At 44.6% G+C, this 22,113-nt stretch overlaps 1 protein-coding gene across 2 annotated transcripts in view; it reads left to right on the top strand.

Annotated features, from left to right (window-relative positions):
- Positions 1-4,026: 4,026 nt before the first annotated feature.
- The window catches only part of LOC311150174 (retinoic acid receptor gamma-A-like), an 82,518-nt gene continuing 64,431 nt past the window's right edge, over positions 4,027-22,113 (top strand). Inside the window, exon 1 of one of the 2 annotated variants that reach the window (XM_084187503.1) lies at positions 4,027-4,342. The gene's annotated coding sequence lies outside the window, so the exon portion shown is untranslated. The remainder of the gene's footprint in view (positions 4,343-22,113) is intronic. The other variant, XM_084187502.1, reaches the window with a different exon arrangement.

Below are 22,113 nucleotides of genomic sequence, written 5' to 3'. Positions count from 1 at the left end.
AACAGAAAGAATGAGAAAAAGGGGAAGGAGAGACAGAAAGGGAGAGAGAAAGAGAGAGAGAGAGTGGAAGGGAGAGAAGGAGAGAGAGAGGGAAATTTGGAGAGAGAGAGTTATTGAGAGAGGGAAAGAGGGAGGGGGAGAGAGAGAGAAGAGCACAATCTCTTTCTTTCTTTCTTTCTTTCTTTCTTTCTTTCTTTCTTTCTTTCTTTCTTTCTTTCTTTCTTTCTTTCTTTCTTTCTTTCTTTCTTTCTTTCTTTCTTTCTTTCTTTCTTTCTTTCTTTCTCTCTCTCTCTCTCTCTCTCTCTCTCTCTCTCTCTCTCTCTCTCTCTCTCTCTCTCTCTCTCTCTCTCTCTCTCTCTCTCTCTCTCTCTCTCTCTCCCTCCCTCCATCCTACTCAACCCCTCCCTCTGTCCTTGATTCCCCTCCCTCCCTCCTTCCTCTCCTATTTACTATTTTCTCCTTCTCCTCTGCCAGCCAGCCCCAGGCTTATACACTTCTATGGTTTCTCAGAATGAAAATAAGTAGAAACAGACATACACTGGATTACAATATTTTCAGGAATATTTTAATCTTCAAAAAAATATACCATCTCATCCAACAAGGAGTCATGGAGAGTCCATTCTATAGTACCGTGGCATGAAGCATTGTGTGCTGATTTACACAAGAAGTGCTGCTATTGAACCAAAAAGGATTAAATGGCTCAGCTGCAGGCTTGTTGTCGGAGAATACTACTGTGTCAGAATTGATGATGCCACCCAGGGGGTTAAGGTAACTGTAGTTCTCCAATAGTGAGGCGGCGGTTTGGTTGGCCATTTTCCTAGTGCTGACCAGAGAGAGAGAGGAGGGCTTAGGGGAGAGAGAGAGCGAGAGAGGGGGGGGGGGGGGTAGAGAGAGGGGGGTAGAGAGGGAGAGAGAAGGAGAGAGAGGGAGAGGTAGAGAGGTGCTGAGGGGCAAGAGAGAAAGGAGAATGAGAGAGGGGCCAGAGAGAGACAGAGAGAGAGGGAGGGAAGAGAGAGGTAGAGAGAGAGAGGGAGGGAGAGAGAGGGAGATAAAGAGAGAGAGAGATAGGACTCTGATCTATCTTCATTATCCTCCACTCTGCAGTCTCCCAGACAGTCACATCATAAATCTCCCCCTGCAGCACACTCCACTGACACTCAAACACAAACACTACTAACCCCTGACCTCCCCTGTAGCTGCAACTACTGACAAACACACACTAATGCACACACACACACAGTTCAATACACAGGCACACTTATGCTCACAGGCATAATTCTATAAGAAAGCACCACATGGTCAGTATATTTTGTTAACACAGAAGGACGCACACAGAGCGCACACCCACAAGCATGGCTTGAACATGCACATGTTTATGCACATGTGCACACACCCACACAAATCCATGAAAATTTGACATTTAGTACACATTATAGTATTGTTGTAGAGCAGATATTATGATGTTCGCATTCATGACTTCTGTTGCTTGAGTTACAGTATTTTGCATGTTAAGAAATCAGATAATTTGTGACGAACACATTCAGGGATTCTACTGACGTCTCCACTTCTTTAATCCTTATTAAACAACAAATCAAATCACATTTTATTTGTCACATGCTTCGTAAACAACATGTGTAGACTAACAGTGAAATGCTTACTTAGGGGTCGTTTTCAAACAATGCAGAGAGAAAAATATAGAAAAAATCATTACAGTATAATAACACAAGGAATAAATACACAATGAGTAACGATAACTTGGCTATATACACGGGGTACCAGTACCGAGTCGATGTGCAGGGCTATGAGGAAATGGAGGTAGATATGTACATATAGGTAGGGATAAAGTGACTAGGCAACAGGATATACAATAAACAGTAGCAGCAGTGTATATGATGAGTCAAAAGAGTTAGTGCAAAGAAGGTCAATACAGATATCCCGGTTAGCTATTTGGTTAACTATTTAGTAGTCTTATGGCTTGGGGGTAGAAGCTGTTCAGGGTCCTGTTGGTTCCAATTGCTGTGCAGTAGCAGAGAGAAAAGTATGTGACAATTTTTAGGGCCTTCCTCTGACACTGCCTGGTATAGAGGTCCTGGATGGCAGGGAGCTCGGTCCCAATGATGTACTGGGCCGTACGCACTACCCTCTGTAACACCTTGCAGTTGCCACCTTATAAAAGTAAACTAAACTATGATAAGGGTTATGAAACTCTGGGCTGCGTGGCTTAGTAAAACCACTTCCTCTTGGGTTGGGTTGGGTACATGTAAGGATCTGATGCCAGCCTTGTAAAGTGTCTCTCGCACCTCACTGTCTGTTACTGTAAACATAAACAACACAGGCTGTATACAGGTGTTCTTTCTGCATGAAGGTATGCTTTGCTGCATTGCTTGCTCTTTGGGTTTTAGGCCAGGTATCTGTAAGGCACGTTGTGACAACTGCTGATGTAAAAAGGGCTTGGAGGATGTCCAGTATAAGCATCTGGGAGATAGCGCTATAAACAGAAAGGGAACACAGGGACATAGGAAGGAAGGGCTTTTATGTGGTTCTAATGGCTTGATTTCATTAAAGAGACATATTTAGGTCAGGTTCATTCAGGACACAGACACTCAATTACTATCAATGGGCCAGTAGAGGACACTCAGTAGGAAGGAACTAGCTGTATCGGGCTGCGTCTGAATTCCATATAGTGCACTACTTTTGACCACCCTGGATCACCCAATTCCCTATATAGTGCACTACTTTTGACAACCATGGACCACTCTATTCCCTATATAGTGAAAAGGGTGCCATTTCAGACACAGCCTTGGAGTTTAGGAGGAGGACTTGGACAGCAGATGTGATGATGTGTTAGTTGGGAGAAGCCAGGTGAAGGGATGCTGGATGGGATTGTTACATTGAGCGTTATGGCAGTGACTCCCTGTCATACTGAAGCTGTAGAGATGACACATGGTGAGGTGTGTTGTGTTCGTCTATTCTAGAGAGGACTTCGATATGTTCGGTGTTTAGAGACAATGTTGAGAAATGGAGAAGAGTATTTCTATTGGGAAGAACTACTGAGCTTGTGCTAGATTCTAGAAGCCCTTGAGAGCCCTCTTCTGTGTTCTAGAAGGGGTCAGAGACAAGGTTTTGGGGTGCCTGCCTTCGAAGCAAAACAATCTCAAATCACAATATGACATTGAGAAACCAACGGCACCAGGCTAAGGCACTCCAAGCACACGCCCAGAACCACAAACGAACTGCTCAACAAACACAAACACAGATCAGAGAGAGAGAGAGAGAGAGAGAGAGAAAACACCCAAACTACTACTACTGTTGCTGCCATCTTACTGGGGACTTCCCTATTTGTTTTTTGACTTACAAAAGTATTTTGAAAGGTCATTTCTTTTGGTAGACAGTGATGACATTCTTTGGTAACACTTTATAATAAGTAAGCATTTCTGAATTAATAGTTAACATTATTTATAATGCATTATTCATGAAAGCCAAATAAAGTGTAACCGATACACTTACGGGTTGAGAAAGTCGCTAAATGGGTCAGACGTCTTGTAATGCATGCCTATGTGTTTGTAGACATCACACTGAGAACCTTGGATTTGAGCACATACAGTAACCTACTGTACTACATTCATGCTACATACAACTCAACCCCCTTGGAGGTTTCCCTCAAATGAACCATGGTTGGCGGACAGATTGACATCTGTGTAGATACATAGTCAGCTATATTTGTATATCCTCCACCGGTTTCATGTTTGAAAATATGTTTCTTGTATGTTTGACTCTGTTTAGTTAAGTAACTACATTTCACACATACAGAGCACAAAGTAGGGAAAGTGTGAGTTCTAAAAAGAGAGGAGAGAACATGAGAATAAGGGAGAGAGGGAAAGAATAAAAAACAGAAAATGAAGCTTTATGGGGCTTTCTCTTCCCTCTAGGCATTTTGTGGCCGGTGAAAAAATGTGCTGTATATTTACAGTGTAGGATCACGTGACAAAGGCTGGCTTTATGAATCAGAGAGCATGATTATTTCTTAGTGAAAGAGACGGAGAGAGAGTGTTGAATAAGAGAGAGAGAGAGAGAGCTTGAGAGAGAGAGAGCTTGAGAGAGAGAGCTTGAGAGAGAGAGAGAAGGGGAGGGAGTGAGAGAGAAACTCGTTGCTATCCTCTTTGCTGTCAAAGAGACTGATAAACGTACACAAATCTCTCCTCTACTCCTTTTCCTCCTGCTCATCTGTCTGTTTGGACCAGCACTCCATCTATCTGTCTGCTTGGACCAGCACTCCATCTATCTGTCTGCTTGGACCAGCACTCCATATATCTGTCTGTCTGCCAGCACAACATTAGAGTGGGTGAGTACTTTCTACTTTCAGAGAAGTTTAGAAACAATATGAATGGTTGTTCTCCTCTTTTTCCTTCTAGTGTTCTGTTCTTTCTGCTTTTAGAGTTTGAAGTTAAAGTTACAGAGTTTGGGAGAGACTGCATTTTTTGGAGAGGGAGCTTTAACAGAAATTGTCGACGGTTTAAATTAAAGACAGAGATTGAGAGTATGAGGCAGAGAGTATATAGAGAACTGATCAGGGTTTCCATAAACTGGACCAGGTTTCCTCATCTCTCTAGTTGTATTTATTTGTTGCAGATTGTGTCGGTTCAGTCAGTGTGCATTTGTATGGGAGTGTATGTCTGTCTCTCTGTGTGTGTGCAGTATGTGTTTGCGAGGGTGTTTTTTGAACGGTGTGTGTGTGTGTGTTCATTACAGTGTCTGTTTTACAGTGTGTGTTTTCGTGTGTGTTAGTCATTTGCTGGGTTGCGTGCCTGTGTGTGCTAGTTAGTGAATGTTAAGAGTGTTACCCCAGAGCCCACAGTGTTTTTATTAGCATGTGTGCCTTTGTAAATGTAAGTGGATACATGCCTGCCTGGGTCTGTTTGATCTACACTGTTCATGTGTGGAATAGAGTGTTTGTGTGTGACTGACCCATCCTTGACCTAATCGTTCCTACTTATTATTGTGACCACATGGACACAACACAACAATGTGAACAGTCATTCAGGGACTCAGGGACAGAGCATTATTTTCCACCTTCTAAACAGCAGAGCCTAATGCCTCTGGACTGAGGTGTGTCTCTACTCTCTAAATCTAGGCTCAGTTTACTTGTCAGTGTATTGTAGTAGTTCCATTCATAGTGCGTGGTTATTGGGTAAGGTTATATACTTGGGTAAGGCACAGACAGAAGTGAATGCCTTGTTAACTGGTTCAGCTTGTTACCGCGGCGGCAGGCAGGCTGCGCCACGGTAGTGATCAGGTAGGGCGTTACGGTTATGGGACATTTGGAGCTGCATGATTTGAATATATCAGAGAGAGATCAGTGATTCTGGCTAGCATCCATGTTGTCTTTTTAGTCCATCATGTTCTTCTAAACTATGTGTCTATTCTAAACCGTGTGTGTGTGTGTGAGAGTGTGTGTGTGTGTGTGAGGCTGAATAAGCGTTGATCCAGCTGAGTTAGCAGCACAGGACAGTCCACTGCTCCTTCACTGCCTTGGCGTTGCCCCTGTGTGTGTGTGTGTGTGTGTGTGTGTGTGTGTCTGTACGTGCATGTGTGTGTGTGTTGCACCTGTGGCACTTCTGGCCTCTCTCTCTCTCTCTCTCTCTCTCCAGACCTAAATGACATAATGAGACATGAAGGATGTTTGAACTGTGGCGGGTTTAAAGTAACTGTCCAGTGTTTCCAGATTTCTATGAAATATTACCTATAATTAATTACAATGTCAATTAAATAGTTTTCCTTCCAAATTTTTTTATTATTAAGTATGTTAATGGCAGCTTTTCTGTGTTGGAATGGTGTGGGCGTACCCCAACAACAGAATGGTGTGGGCGTATACCTGTCACGGTCGAGGTAAGGAGTAGACCAAGGCGCAGCGTGATGAACAAACATACTTTAATTAGTTAAAGCATCAAAATACAAAACAAAACACGACTCGTGACGTCCACGGTATCAATGACCGAACACGGAACAAAAACCCACAACCACAAAGGGAAAACATACAGTTTAAATATGGCTCCCAATCAGAGACAACCAGCCAACAGCTGACACTCGTTGCCTCTGATTGGGAGTCACTCAGGCAAACATAGAATACAACAAACTAGAATGAACACCAACATAGAAATACACACATAGAAATGAACACACCCTGGCTCAACATAATGAGTCCCAGAGCCAGGGTGTGACAGTACCCCCCCCTAAAGGCGCGGACTGCGACCGCGCCTCAACTAAACAAACCAGGGGAGGGCTGGACGGGCACCCCTGGCTTGGTGCGTGGAGGAGGAACGGGCCTTACCAGGCTGACGACTCGCACCCCTGGCTTGGTGCGTGGAGGAGGGACGGGCCTTACCAGGCTGACGACTCGCACCCCTGGCTTGGTGCGTGGAAGAGGGAAGGGCCTTACCAGGCTGACGACTCGCACCCCTGGCTTGGTGCGTGGAAGAGGGACGGGCCTTACCAGGCTGACTTCTCGCACCCCTGGCTTAGTGCAAGTGGCAGGAACAGGCCGGACCTGGCTGGCGACGCGCACCGTAGGTTTGGTGCGAGTGGCAGGAACAGGCCGGGTCGGGCTGGCGACGCGCACCGTAGACTTGGTGCGGGTGGCAGGAACAGGCCGGACCGGGCTGGCGACGCGCACCGTAGGTTTAGTGCGTGGAGCAGGGACAGGCCGGGCTGGGCTGTCGACGCACACCGTAGGCTTGGTGCGTGAAGCAGGGACAGGCCGGGCTGGGCTGTCGACGCACACCGTAGGCTTGGTGCGTGGAGCAGGGACAGGCCGGGCTGGGCTGTCGACACACACCGTAGGCTTGGTGCGTGGAGCAGGGACAGGCCGGGCTGGGCTGTCGACGCACACCGTAGGCTTGGTGCGTGGAGCAGGGACAGGCCGGGCTGGGCTGTCGACGCACACCGTAGGCTTGGTGCGTGGAGCAGGGACAGGCCGGACTGGGCTGGCGACGCACACCGTAGGCTTGGTGCGTGGAGCAGGGACAGGCCGGGCTGGGCTGGCGACGCACACCGTAGGCTTGGTGCGTGGAGCAGGGACAGGCCGGACTGGGCTGGCGACGCACACCGTAGGCTTGGTGCGTGGAGCAGGGACAGGCCGGGCTGGGCTGTCGACGCACACCGTAGGCTTGGTGCATGGAGCAGGGACAGGCCGGACTGGGCTGGCGACGCACACCGTAGGCTTGGTGCGTGGAGCAGGGACAGGCCGGGCTGGGCTGGCGACACACACTGTAGGCTTGGTGCGTGGAGCAGGGACAGGCCGAACCGGGCTGTGGAGACGGATAGGAGGCCTGGAGTGAAGAGCGGCCACCACCCGTCCTGGCTGAATGCCTACCCTCACACACTCTGTGTGAGGCATCCGCACAGGACGTACAGGGCGGTGAACCCCTGGCCTGGTGGCCTTCTGGATCCGCCCCCTTTTCTCCTCCGTCAGCCCCGTCGTCCATGCCGTGTGCCCCCCCCTAAACATTTTCTGGGGTTGCCTCACGACCGTCCGACGACGACCATGATCACGCCGTTGCTCCTCTCTCCGTCGCCTCTCCACCGTCTCACTCCATGGCCGGCGATCCATCCCGGCCAGGATTTCCCCCCAAGTCCAGGACCCTTTACCGTCCAATATCTCCTCCCATGTCCAGGCTGCCTGCTCCTGGACACGCTGCTCCTCTTTCGCCAGGGCCTTTCCCGGCGCTTCCTCCCATGTCCACCCCAAGGGCTGCCCCTGGACACGCTGCTTGGTCGTTGCATGGTGGGATTTTCTGTCACGGTCGAGGTAAGGAGTAGACCAAGGCGCAGCGTGATGAACAAACATACTTTAATTAGTTAAAGCATCAAAATACAAAACAAAACACGACTCGTGACGTCCACGATATCAATGACCGAACACGGAACAAAAACCCACAACCACAAAGGGAAAACATACAGTTTAAATATGGCTCCCAATCAGAGACAACCAGCCAACAGCTGACACTCGTTGCCTCTGATTGGGAGTCACTCAGGCAAACATAGAATACAACAAACTAGAATGAACACCAACATAGAAATACACACATAGAAATGAACACACCCTGGCTCAACATAATGAGTCCCAGAGCCAGGGTGTGACAATACCGGTCATTTAAAAATATTCATACGTGTAGGCTGCTGATCGGCCAGCTCATCCTCCTCAGGAGTATGACTTTATACTCTATGAGGAAATACAAGCATTTTTTAATTTCTGTTGTATTATTTTTATTTCACCTTATTTAACCAGGTAAGCCAGTTGAGAACAAGTTCTCATTTACAACTGCGACCTGGCCAAGATAAAGCAAAGCAGTGCGATAAAAACAACAACAACACAGAGTTACATATGGGATAAACAAAACGTACAGTCAAAAACACAATAGAAAATCAATATACAGTGTGTGCAAATGTAGTAAGTTATGGAGGTAAGGCAATAAATAGGCCATAGTGCAAAATAATTACAATTTAGTATTAACACTGGAGTGATAGATGTGCAGAAGAAGATGTGCAAGTAGAGATACTGGGGTGCAAATGAGCAAAATAAATAACAATATGGGGATGAGGTAGTTGGGTGGGCTAATTACAGATGGGCTGTGTACAGGTGCAGTGATCGGTAGGCTGCTCTGACAACTGATGCTTAAAGTTTGTGAGGGAGATAAGAGTCTCCAGCTTCAGAGATTTTTGCAGTTTGTTCCAGTCATTGGCAGCAGAGAACTGGAAGGAATGGCGGCCAAAGGAGGTGTTGGCTTTGGGGATGACCAGTGAGATATACCTGCTGGAGTGCATACTACGGGTGGGTGTTGCTATGGTGACCAATGAGCTAAGATAAGGCGGGGATTTGCCTAGCAGTGATTTATAGATGGCCTGGAGCCAGTGGGTTTGGCGACGAATATGTAGTGAGGGCCAGCCAACGAGAGCGTACAGGTCACAATGGTGGGTAGTATATGGGGCTTTGGTGACAAAACGGATGGCACTGTGATAGACTACATCCAATTTGCTGAGTAGAGTGTTGGAGGCTATTTTGTAAATGACATCGCCGAAGTCAAGGATCGGTAGGATAGTCAGTTTTACGAGGGCATGTTTGGCAGCATGAGTGAAGGAGGCTTTGTTGCGAAATAGGAAACCGATTCTAGATTTAACTTTGGATTGGAGATGCTTAATGTGAGTCTGGAAGGAGAGTTTACGGTCTAACCAGACACCTAGGTATTTGCAGTTGTCCACATATTCTAAGTCAGACCTGCAGAGAGTAGTGATTCTAGTCGGGCAGGCGGGTGCAAGCAGCGTTCGATTGAAGAGCATGCATTTAGTTTTACTAGCGTTTAAGAGCAATTGGAGGCTACGGAAGGAGTGCTGTATGGCATTGAAGCTCGTTTGGAGGTTTGTTAACACAGTGTCAAATGAAGGGCCAGATGTATACAAAATGGTGTCGTCTGCGTAGAGGTGGATCTGAGAGTCACCAGCAGCAAGAGCGACATCATTGATATACACAGAGAATAGAGTCAGCCCGAGAATTTAACCCTGTGGCACCCCCATAGAGAATGACAGAGGTCCAGAGAACAGGCCCTCCGATTTGACACATTGAACTCTAAAACGGTCTGTTTGAGAAACAAGTTTGAGCTGGGTTCAAATAAGTGTTTTTTCTCCAATTTATGCTTTGGCCACAAATATGAGTGAAGGAGGGATCAGTGATTCTGGCTAGCATCCATGTTGTCTTTTTAGACCATCTGTTTTTCTAAACCATGTGACTATTCTAAACCGTGTGTGTGTTTTTGTGTGTGTGTGTGGCTGAATAAGCATTGGTCCAGTTGAGTTAGCAGCACAGGTCAGTCCACTGCTCCCCTTCACTGCCTTGGTCTAGGCGTTGCCCCTGTGTGTGTGTGTGTGTGTGTGTGTGTGTGTGTGTGTGTGTGTGCGTGTGCGTATGCGTGTGTCTGTACGTGCATGTGTGTGTTGCACCTGTGGCACTTCTGGCCTCTCTCTTTCTCTCTGGCCGGACCACAGAAGTGTGACATGAAGGATGTTTGGACTGTGGTGTGTTTGAAGTAACTGTCCAGTGTTTCCAGATTTCTATGAAATATGACCTATAATTAATTACAATATGAGTGAAATCGTTTTCCTTCCGACATTTTTAAATTAAGTATGTTAAAAAGCAGCTTTTCAGTGTTGGAATGGTGTGGGTGTACTACAACAACAGAGTGGGTGTATACCGGTAATTAAAAATATTCACGCGAGTAGGCCGCTGATTGGCCAGCTCATCCTCCTCAGGAGTATGACATCATACTCTATGAGGAAATAGAAAGCATTTTTAAATGGTCTGTTTGAGATATACAGTAAGTTAGAGTGATTTTATTTTGTATTTTTATTAATGCTTTGGCCACAAATATGAGCATAGGATGAGTCAACAACATTATTTGGGTATGAGTTAACAGAATATGATTTTCACTGGACAGTTACTTTAAAACATCCAGTAGACTGACTTTGTGAATGAGTGAGTGATGGATGTCTGTTCATAGCCCATCATGATGTCAGTGTTACTCTGCTGCTGTCATATCAGCTTGACTCTCACTATCATCTTCACTTGGAGTCAGTCAGTCACATCTGGTCATCTGGAATGAAATGGGAAATCATCACTAGGGTTGTGTCCAAAATGGCACCCTATTCCCTATTCCATATATAGTGTACCACTTTTGACCTAGGCTCCCTATAGTGTACTTGACTTGGAGTCAGTCAATGTGGTCCTCTGTAGCTCAGCTGGTAGAGCACGGCGCTTGTAACGCCAAGGTAGTGGGTTCGATCCCCGGGACCACCCATACACAAAAAATGTATGCACGCAAGACTGTAAGTCGCTTTGGATAAAAGCGTCTGCTAAATGGCATATTATATTATATTATATGGTCATCTGGAAAACACTAGAAATCATCACTAAGTCATCACTAAGTCAGAGTAATATCACTCTGCTCTGTCTCTCAACACAGCGTTGCTACACCCGTGGGTACTGCTCTGTGTATGTTTCTTTGGAAAGACGGACTGAGACAGAGAAACTTCCACATAGTTAGTTTCACTATACAGTTCCACGTCAACACATAGCACCATGTGCTATCTTTCTTTTACGACTGGCAAAGGTTATATACAATTATTTTATTTAGCAATTGTAAAAGTACATTGCTATTAATACTTTTATATGGGACTCATTTAGTTCTTAAGGGTGTTTTATTTAACTAGGCAAGTCAGTTAAGAACAATTTCATATTTACAATGACGGCCTACCCCGGCCAAACCCGGACGACGCTGGGTCAATTGTGCGCCGCCCTATGGGACTACCAATCTCGGCCGGGTTGTGATACAGCCTGGAATCGAACCAGGGTCTGTAGTGAGATGCAGTGCCTTAGACCGCTGCGCCACTCGGGAGCCCAAGTGTTATTTGGTGTTATTTGTGTATTATCTGAAGGGCTAGACTTATGGCTTGATGCAGTGCATTACCAAAGGGCATGGCAACAACAGCAGCCTCCTAACAAACAAACTCCATATTTATTTTTAATGTGTGACGGAATGCTAGTTAACACGTCCAGGGACACGACAGGCTTGGCTGTGGAGTCTGGCTGAGATCACACACACAGTACACACATCAACAACACAAGACTCTGCTTTATGCACACACAGAGCTGAGAGGGAGAAACATGTCACACACTTGTCTACTCAAAATAACAATGGGAAAAGCTTTACAGTGTTTGTTGTGAGTGTTTTTTTGTCACTTGAGTCCAGGTGAGAGTTCGGGGTTTCAAAAAGAGGCTATATATATTTTAACAACATTTTCACTGCACGAGAGAGAAAGCTTGATTAAATCAATACCCACTTTGTTATTTCGTTAGGTGTTTATTTGTCCACCTTTTTTAAAAATGGTGTCTCACATTTGGGATCAAATGGAAACGTCTGACTCAAAGTCCCCAGGATATTTCACTATTTCATCACTCTGACAGAGAAATGTTTAAAACAGACCGTTTGTGAGATACGACTTTGAGATATAAATCTGGGAGCTGTTGATTCCTGTCTCTGCCAAGAATTTCTATAGCAGTTAAGTTCCAAGTGGTAGGGAAGGGGTAGTAGGGGGTAGGGAGGGGTTAGGAGGGGGTCGACAGGTGGTTTTAGAAGAACGGAACAAGGGGGCTTCTCTCCTCATCACTACACTATAATTAACATGGAAACTATCAGCTCACGATTTCCTGTGTCTATTTTTGCAGGTGTGATACTCTATGTGTGGGATGTACTAGCTAGACAGTATCATTCCTGACTCTGGTCCCCTCTGATCCTCTATTACAAGATATTTTTACACGTACCTGTACAGCTGTGTGTGTGTGTGTGTGTGTGTGTGTGTGTGTGTGTGTGTGTGTCACTCTTACAAATGTGTGTGTACTTGCTTGGAGTGTTGCTTAGATTCAAATCAAATCAAATCAAATCAAATTTTATTGGTCACATACACATATTTAGCAGATGTTATTGTTGGTGTAGCGAAATGCTTGTGTTTCTAGCTCCAACAGTGCAGTAATATCTAACAATGCACAACAATACACACAATACACACAAATCTAAAAGTTAAAGAATGGAATTAATAAATATATAAATATATGGACGAGCAATGTCGGAGTGGCATAGACTAAAATACAGTAGAATAGAATACAATGCAGTATATACAGTACCAGTCAATAGTTTAGACACAGCTACTCATTCAAGGGTTTTTCTTTAGTTTTACTATTTTCTACATTGTGGAATAATAGTGAAGAAATCAAAACTATGAAATAACACATATGGAATCATGTAGTAACCAAAAAAGTGTTAAACAAATCAAAATATATTTTCTATTTCAGATTCTTCAAAATAGCCACCCTTTGCCTTGATGACAGCTTTGCACAAATTTGGCATTCTCTCAACCAGATTCATGAGGTAGTCACCTGGAATGCATTTCAATTAACAGGTGTGCCTTGGTAAAAGTTCATTTGTGGAATTTCTTTCCTTCTTAATGCGTTTGAGCCAATCAGTTGTGTTGTGACAAGGTAGGGGGGTATACAGAAGATAGCCCTATTTGGTAAAAGACCAAGTCCATATTATGGCAAGAACAGCTCAAATAATCAGAGAAACGACAGTCCATCATTACTTTAAGACATGAAGGTCAGTCCATCATTACTTTAAGACATGAAGGTCAGTCAATCCGGAAAATGTGAAGAACTTTGAACGTTTCTTAAAGTGAAGTCGAAAAATCATCAAGCGCTATGATGAAACTGGCTCTCATGAGGACCGCCACAGGAAAGGAAAACCCAGAGTTACCTCTGCTGCAGAGGATATATTCATTAGAGTTACCAGCTCTAATGAACCCAAATACAGTGGGGGGAAAAAGTATTTAGTCAGCCACCAATTGTGCAAGTTCTCCCACTTAAAAAGATGAGAGAGGCCTGTAATTTTCATCATAGGTACACGTCAACTATGACAGACAAATTGAGATTTTTTTTTCCAGAAAATCACATTGTAGGATTTTTTATGAATTTATTTGCAAATTATGGTGGAAAATAAGCAAGATTTCTGGCTCTCACAGACCTGTAACTACTTCTTTAAGAGGCTCCTCTGTCCTCCACTCGTTACCTGTATTAATGGCACCTGTTTGAACTTGTTATCAGTATAAAAGACACCTGTCCACAACCTCAAACAGTCACACTCCAAACTCCTCTGTGGCCAAGACCAAAGAGCTGTCAAAGGACACCAGAAACAAAATTGTAGACCTGCACCAGGCTGGGAAGACTGAATCTGCAATAGGTAAGCAGCTTGGTTTGAAGAAATCAACTGTGGGAGCAATTATTAGGAAATGGAAGACATACAAGACCACTGATAATCTCCCTCGATCTGGGGCTCCACGCAAGATCTCACCCCGTGGGGTCAAAATGATCACAAGAACGGTGAGCAAAAATCCCAGAACCACACGGGGGGACCTAGTGAATGACCTGCAGAGAGCTGGGACCAAAGTAACAAAGCCTACCATCAGTAACACACTACGCCGCCAGGGACTCAAATCCTGCAGTGCCAGACGTGTCCCCCTGCTTAAGCCAGTACATGTCCAGGCCCATCTGAAGTTTGCTAGAGTGCATTTGGATGATCCAGAAGAGGATTGGGAGAATGTCATATAGTCAGATGAAACCAAAATAGAACTTTTTGGTAAAAACTCAACTCGTCGTGTTTGGAGGACAAAGAATGCTGAGTTGCATCCAAAGAACACCATACCTACTGTGAAGCATGGGGGTGGAAACATCATGCTTTGGGGCTGTTTTTCTGCAAAGGGACCAGGACGACTGATCCGTGTAAAGGAAAGAATGAATGGGGCCATGTATCGTGAGATTTTGAGTGAAAACCTCCTTCCATCAGCAAGGGCATTGAAGATGAAATGTGGCTGGGTTTTTCTCATTTTGTCTGTCATAGTTGACGTGTACCTATGATGAAAATTACAGGCCTCTCTCATCTTTTTAAGTGGGAGAACTTGCACAATTGGTGGCTGACTAAATACATTTTTTCCCTTCATGGTCAAATTGCTGCAAAGAAACCACTACTATTTTTTTTATTATTCTTTTAATTTTTTTATTTAACCAGGCAAGTCAGTTAAGAACAAATTCTTATTTACAATGACGGCCTACACCGGCCAAACCTGGACGACACTGGGCCAATTGTGCGCCGCCCTATGGGACTCCCAATCACGTCTGGTTGTGATACAGCCTGGAATCGAACCAGGGGGTCTGTAGTGATGCCTCAAGCACTGAGATGCAGTGCCTTAGACCGCTGCGCCACTCGGGAGCCCTAAAGGACACTAATAATAATAAGAGACTTGCGTGGGCCAAGAAACACGAGCAATGGACATTAGACCGGTGAAAATCTGTCCTTTGGTCTGGAGTCCAAATTGGAGATTTCTGGTTCCAAACGCTGTGTCTTTGTGAGACGCGGTGTAGGTGAACGGATGATCACGGCATGTGTAGTTCCCACCGTGAAGTATGGAGGAGGAGGTGTGATGGTGTGGGGGTGCTTTTTGCTGGTGACACTGTCTGTGATTTATTTAGAGTTCAAGGCACACTTAACCAGCATGGCTACCACATCATTCTGCAGTAATACGCCATCCCATCTGGTTTGGGCTTAGTGGGACTATCATTTGTTTTTCAACAGGACAATGACCCAACACACCTCCTGGCTGTGTAAGGGCTATTTGACCAAGAAGGAGAGTGATGGAGTGCTTCATCCGATGACCTGGCTTCCACAATCCCCCAACCTCAACCCAATTGAGATGGTTTGGGATTAGTTGGACATCAGAGTGAAGGAAAAGCAGCCAACAAGTGCTCAGCATATGTGGGAACTCCTTCAAGACTGTTGGAAAAGCAATCCAGGTGAAGCTGGTTGAGAGAATGCCAAGACTGTGCAAAGCTGTCATCAAGGCAAAGGGTGGCTATTTGAAGAATCTCAAATATAAAATATGTTTGTATTTGTTTAACACTTTTTGGGTTACTATATGATTCCATATGTGTTATTTCATAGTTTTGATGTCTTCACTATTATTCTACAATGTAGAAAATAGTTAAAATAAAGAAAAACTCTTCAATGAGTAGGTGTGTCCAAACTTTTGACAAGTACTGTACATGTGAGATGAGTAAAGCAAAAATATGTAAACATTATTGAAGTGACAAGTGTTCCATTATTAAAGTGGCCAGTGATTCCTGGGCTAAAGCAGAGATACTGACACACGCATTATGTCGAACCTTTCTCACAGAAACAGATTGTTATCCCTCTCAACTGAGCAGAACATGGCTATCTGCAAAATATAATGGAAAACAACAATAAAAGCATGTACAGTGCCTTGCAAAGGTATTCATCCCCCTTGGCGTTTTTCCTATTTTGTTGCATTACATCCTGTAATTGAAATTGATTTTTATTTGGATTTCACGTAATGGACATACACAAAATGAAAAAAAGAACTTGTTTCAAAAAATTCTAAAAAATAAATAACGGAAAAGTGGTGCGTGCATGTATTCACCCCCTTTTCTATGAAGCCCCTAAATAAGATCTGGTGCACCAATTACCTTCAGAAGTCACATAATTAGTTAAATAAAGTCCACCTGTGTGCAATCTAAGTGTCACATGCTCTGTCACAGGATCTCAGTATATATACACCTGTTCTGAAAGGCCCCAGAGTCTGCAACACCACTAAGCAAGGGGCACCCCCAAGCAAGTTGCACCATGAAGACCAAGGAGCTCTCCAAACAGGTCAGGGACAAAGTTGTGGAGAAGTATTAAAAAATTGAAAGAATATGGCACCACAACAAACCTGCCAAGAGAGGGCCGCCCACCAAAACTCACGGACCAGGCAAGGAGGGCATTAATCAGAGAGGCAACAAAGAGACCAACGATAACCCTGAAGGAGCTGTAAAGCTCCACAGTGGAGATTGGAGTATCTGTCCATAGGACCACTTTATGCCGTACACTCCACAGAGCTGGGCTTTACCGAAGAGTGGCCAGAAACAAGCCATTGCTTTAAGAACAAAATAAGCAAACACATTTGGGTGTTTGCCAAAAGGCATGTGGGAGACTCCCCAAACATATGGAAGAAGGTACTCTGGTCAGATGAGACTAAAATTGAGCTTTTTGGCCATCAAGGAAAACGCTATGTCTGGCGCAAACCCAACACCTCTCATCACCCCGAGAACACCATCCCCACAGTGAAGCATGGTGGTGGCAGCATCATGCTGTGGGGATGTTTTCATTGGCAGGGACTGGGAAACTGGTCAGAATTGAAGGAATAATGGATGGCGCTAAATACAGGGAAATTCTTGAGGGAAACCTGTTTCAGTCTTCCAGAGATTTGAGACTGGGACGGAGGTTCACCTTCCATCAGACCAATGACCCTAAGCATACTGCTAAAGCAACACTTGAGTGGTTTAAGTGTCTTGGAATGGCCTAGTCAAAGCCCAAGTGGGTAGATGTGCCAAGATTATAGAGACATACCCCAAGAGACTTGCAGCTGTAATTGCTGCAAAAGGTGGCTCTACAAAGTATTGACTTTGAGGGGGAGAATAGTTTTGCACGCTCAAGTTTTTTTTTTTTTCTTTCTTATTTCTTGTTTGTTTCACAATAAAAAATATTTTGCATCTTCAAAGTGGTAGGCATGTTGTGTAAATCAAATGATACAAACCCCCCCAAAATCAATTTTAATTCCAGGTTGTAAGGCAACAAAATAGGAAAAATGCCAAGGGGGGTGAATACGTTCGCAAGCCACTGTAACATTAAAGTGAGCAATGCCGTAAACTCACAATGGCTTAGTCACCTCAACTCAGTCACTTTATATGCTAATGACCTCTTCAGTAATTACTACATTACACTGGTAGTGATAGTCCTACATTTGTAACTGTTGAGCTCTTATATACTTTTATATGCTTTTACATATTCATCTCTCTCAGCCTTTTTCTCTCTCTCTTTTCTCTCTCTTTCTCTCTCTCTCTCGCTCTCTCACTCTCTCTCTTGGTTTGTTGGTCTCTCGGTCTCTCTCGCTCTCTCTCTCTCTCTCTTTCTCGCTCTCTCTCTCTTGGTCTGTTGGTCTCTCAGTCTCTCTCTCTCTCTCTCTCTCTCTCTCTCTCTCTCTCTCTCTCTCTCTTTCTCTCTCTCTTGGTCTGTTGGTCTCTCTCTCTCTCTCTCTCTCTCTCTCTCTCTCTCTCTCTCTCTCTCTCTCTCTCTCTCTGTCTGTCTGTCTCAAGAAGTCTGTTTCAACTCTCCTTCACTTCTCTGTTCTACCTCTTTGCCATATCCAAGTGTTGTGTTTCTCTTTAGTGCTTTCTCCAACCGTTAGTGTCTCAATGTTAAGCAGCTCTGACTCCACTGCCTTTTCTCCTCACCGACTCTCCCACACCATCATGGAAAGGAGCTGTCAGAATGACTTCATCACGGTCTCGCTGAGTGTTTTATGTCTCAATCTTTCCATATTATTTTCCTTCCACCATCTGCACAGACAACACAATATGTTCTATCGACCAAAATAGAATGGAAAACGTTTTTCACATGGGCACTTAGTACTGTATGTGAAAATGTTTGATTGATCTATGGTGCTGAAACAAAGGCTTAATTGTCTGTCGACACTCCCAGGTATCTATCTACACATCCATAGACAATACCTCTTTCTGTGAATGACAAATGATATATTCAAGGTAGTCGTTAATATAATGATGTGGCATTGTTGTTGTAAGTAAAATATGCATCTGTGTTGCCAGGCTTGTAGTTGAACCCACGTCAAACTAGTTTGAGATGATGGAGTGTATGATAGTTTGGAGGCGGTGTGTGTGACAGTTTGGAGGCGGTGGGTGGATCAGCTGTCAGTCTGTCAGGGGTAATGTCTAGGTGCCCGTAACAAGCTGCTGTAGAAAGGGACTCTGAGCTGTCAAGTTTTATCTCTTCTAATAAACTGTGTTTATGATATATATTTCACACCCAGCCAACTACAAGATTGTGTAAACTCTCATAATTGTGTGTAATAATCTTTTTTTGTTTGGTTTATAAAAGCTCTGGTAGGTAGATCTTAATCCATGTCTCAATTGTCTCAAGGCTTAAAAATCCTTCTTTAACCTGTCTCCTCCCCTTAATCTACACTGATTGAAGTAGATTTAACAAGTGACATCAATAAGGGATCATAGCTTTCACCTGGATTCACCTGGTCAGTCTGTCATGGAAAGAGCAGGTGTTCCTAATGTTTTGTACAATCACTGTATAATTGTTGCTATAACTCAGACATGGTTTATTCACAATTTGGATTTATTGTGCAAAGAAGACATGCATAATTTGGAACAATAGACAAGAGTAGGCAAGTCTGTAATAGAAAATAAATCAGTGCAGAGTCGTTGATGGTGCCAAGCTTTCATGTCCTGTGTACGTACTTGGTAGATATTGGCTAAGTTCACCTATCTGGAGGCTGCGAAGTTAAGATATCCAAACTCCCTCCCTTTTGACATGTCTACAGTCTGCCCATTGAAGTTAAGATCCAACAAGCCTTTTATGTAACAAGCCTTTTCTCGAAGAGTTTTCTTTCTCTGTGGTAAAAGAAAAATGGCCCTATTCAGGGTGAATTCAGGGGTGAATTGTAAACATTCAGATATCTTTTCACCAACTCCTGTCAGAAAATGAAAACTGGCTGGTGGTACACTAACATGGGAGAGGTTGGTTTACTTGAATGACAAACAGAACAATATGGTTTAAACACAAGCAATGTTCTGGTGTCAAACAGTGACATGTTACTACACAGACCAAGGCATAGCCGGGTATCAAATGTTTCAGTTGAATGGAAAAGGAAACACACAATAGTGAACAACTTAACACACCAGTAAATACACATAGATTTACCTGCAGTGGTTGGGTTTCTATCTGCTGAGTAGAAACCACTGGTTGGGTTGTGTGGTGCAGTATGGCTTCCTGAGATGCTGTGATTTATTTGTTATGTTTCACTGCAGCAGTCAGCGCCAGAGGGGTTCCAACGCATCGGTTAAGACGCAATTGTTGTTTTGCTCACAGAGGATTTGATACCCTTTGTTTGACAGACATTCGATCTGTGGGAACAATTCTCTCTCGCTCTCTCTGTCTTGCTCTCACTTTCTCTTTTTTTCTGTCTTTCTATTCTCTCTCTTTCTCTCTTTTGCTCTCTCTCTCTCGCTCTCTTTCTCGCTCTCTTTCTTTCTCTTTTTCACACACCCCCTCTCTTTCTCGCTCTCTCTCACACACTCTCTCTCTCCCCTTCTATCTCTCCTGAAACCAACACTCTTCACCAACCCAGAGTAACCCTCTCTCTCTCTCTCTCTCTCTCTCTCTCTCTCTCTCGCCCTCTCTCTCTCTCTCTCTCTCTCTCTCTCGCCCTCTCTCTCTCAGCCTAAATTGATTTATTTTCATATGTGGCGTTTCTCTGGATTAGATCAATGGAAAACCAATCAAAACCAATCAATCAGTCTCATTAAGCATAATGAAGTGCTGAGAAGTATTTACATTATTTTCAGAAACAAAGTAAAGCTAACTAAAATGCTACAGTAGTGCACCTCCCAGGCAAAGATGGAAAGTCCCAGATCTGGTACAAATCCTACTCATAGTTGGCTGTGTAACCTTCTGTCTGTCTGTCTGTCTGTATGTCTGCCTGTCTGTCTGTCTGCTTGTCTCTCTGCTTGTCTGTTTGACTGCTGTGTGCCCCCCAGCTTCCTCCCTCCCTGCCTCACTCCCTGTCTCCCTCCCTCCCTCTCTCCCTGCCCTGCCTGTCTCCCTGTCTGCCTGCCTGTCCCGCTCTCTCCCTCTCTCCCTCTCTCCGTCCCAGCCTCTCTCCCTGCCTCCTTTGTGCCCCCCAGGCACAGGGGAAGTGGGAAGGCCCACTGTGCCCATTTGGGCCCGGGGCTGAGGGGGATGGATGAGGTCACCCCAAATTCCCCATCTCCCCTTATAGCACCAGACCGCCTCTCTGATCCACGCCAAGCGGGCCCAGCCTACCACAGGACCCGGGCATAAGGCCCCAACATAAAAACACAAATGGCTGGTCTGTAAAAAACAGCCCTGCTGATGTGACTCATTAACAAACGCTGGCGCCAAGTCTTTTATTAATTCATTATTGTGTTTGGGGAAAGAGAGGGGAGAAGGATCCATTTTCAGTGGGTTGCTCTTTAAATGTTCACTCTGGTCTGGTGGGGTGTTATGTTCCTTTTTTCTCTTTCTTTCTTGATTTTTATTCGTTCTTTCTTTTATTCCCTCTTTCTTTCTAATATTCCCTCCTTCTTTCTCTCCATTCTTCCTACCCACTAGTGTGTCTGCTGCCTTCTGTTTTGCCATAAGCCATGGTAGTGACAGGCAAGCGTTGAGATATGTGTGAATCACCGTTTGACTGATGTGTTTTCCTCCAGATCTGTGGGATCAGGTAGGTTAGGTTCCTCCCATCAGACTCACTGTGTCTGTGGAGCTCTGAGCCCATGGCTGCCTTCCAAATGGCACCCTATTCCCTATGTAGTGTACCAGGGCCCATAGGTCAAAAGTACACTATATAGGGAATAGGGTGCCATTTGGGACACATCAGGCCTGTTGGAAGTATATTGCAGTGTCTGAAATCTGACTTGCCCACTACTAACTTAAACTACATACTGTTTACTAATCATACTACATACTATTTAGAATGTACTGTTTAGAAAAAACGAATGCAACAAGCAATAAATATCAGCATACTAGGCTCATCCTACTGAGAATGTGTCATATAATGAGCAATTGCGTTGATTCCCGCCATTCGTTCATTTATTGTACAGCGCCTCCCCTCAGATGATTGTCAGCTGTTGTCAGACACACATGGGTCTTGATCCTCAATAAGGTGCAGTGATTTCTACTAGAGGAAAAGCCGAAATGAGTGACATTCTGGCATGTAAATACTACATTAATGCTACACGTTATTTTTTTTGCATACCCAAAATGCCTACTATTTAGAACACAAGTACGGGTATTCGGACACGGTCTCTGTCTCATGGATGAATTGATGTGGTGTTGTTTCTGTCTCCTCCAGACATCCTCTGGGAATATGTGTAGCACATGCCTGGCCCTGGCGTGTGTGTGTGTGTGTGTTAGTGCTGTGATAATCCTCCATCTCCTATTTCTCCTCTCCCAGCTCTGATGGTCTGAACACAATACACTGGCTTTATGGGCCTGGCCGAGTTCATGAGACAGATAACCAAACAGGGCAAACGCAGGCCAAGTCCCGCCCCCCCCCCCTCCCACACACATATTATTATGGGTCTGTGTTTGTAGGCAGTTTTTGTTTTTCCAGTCTGGACCTCTTCCCCCATTAGGCACACTGTGAAATCTTTAGTGATGTTCTAGTGTGTTGGCCACGCTGATGATTTGCTCTATGGGTCATGATAATGGTTTTACAAGCAGAGGACACCTGAGAGGGAGAGGGCTTATAGTGTTATAGAGGAAGGGAGGTGGCTGGGTGGCGATGGGTTAGGTTGGGTGTAGAGAAGGGGAGACTGGTAGTTTTAGGAGTAAGAAGGGTTAGGGGAGTGACAAGGGC

The sequence above is a fragment of the Coregonus lavaretus genome (genome assembly GCF_964263955.1).
Source record: "Coregonus lavaretus genome assembly, chromosome: 22".
In the NCBI taxonomy this organism is placed as follows: Eukaryota; Metazoa; Chordata; class Actinopteri; order Salmoniformes; family Salmonidae; genus Coregonus; species Coregonus lavaretus.
This window is presented reverse-complemented; position numbering and strand designations above follow the sequence as displayed.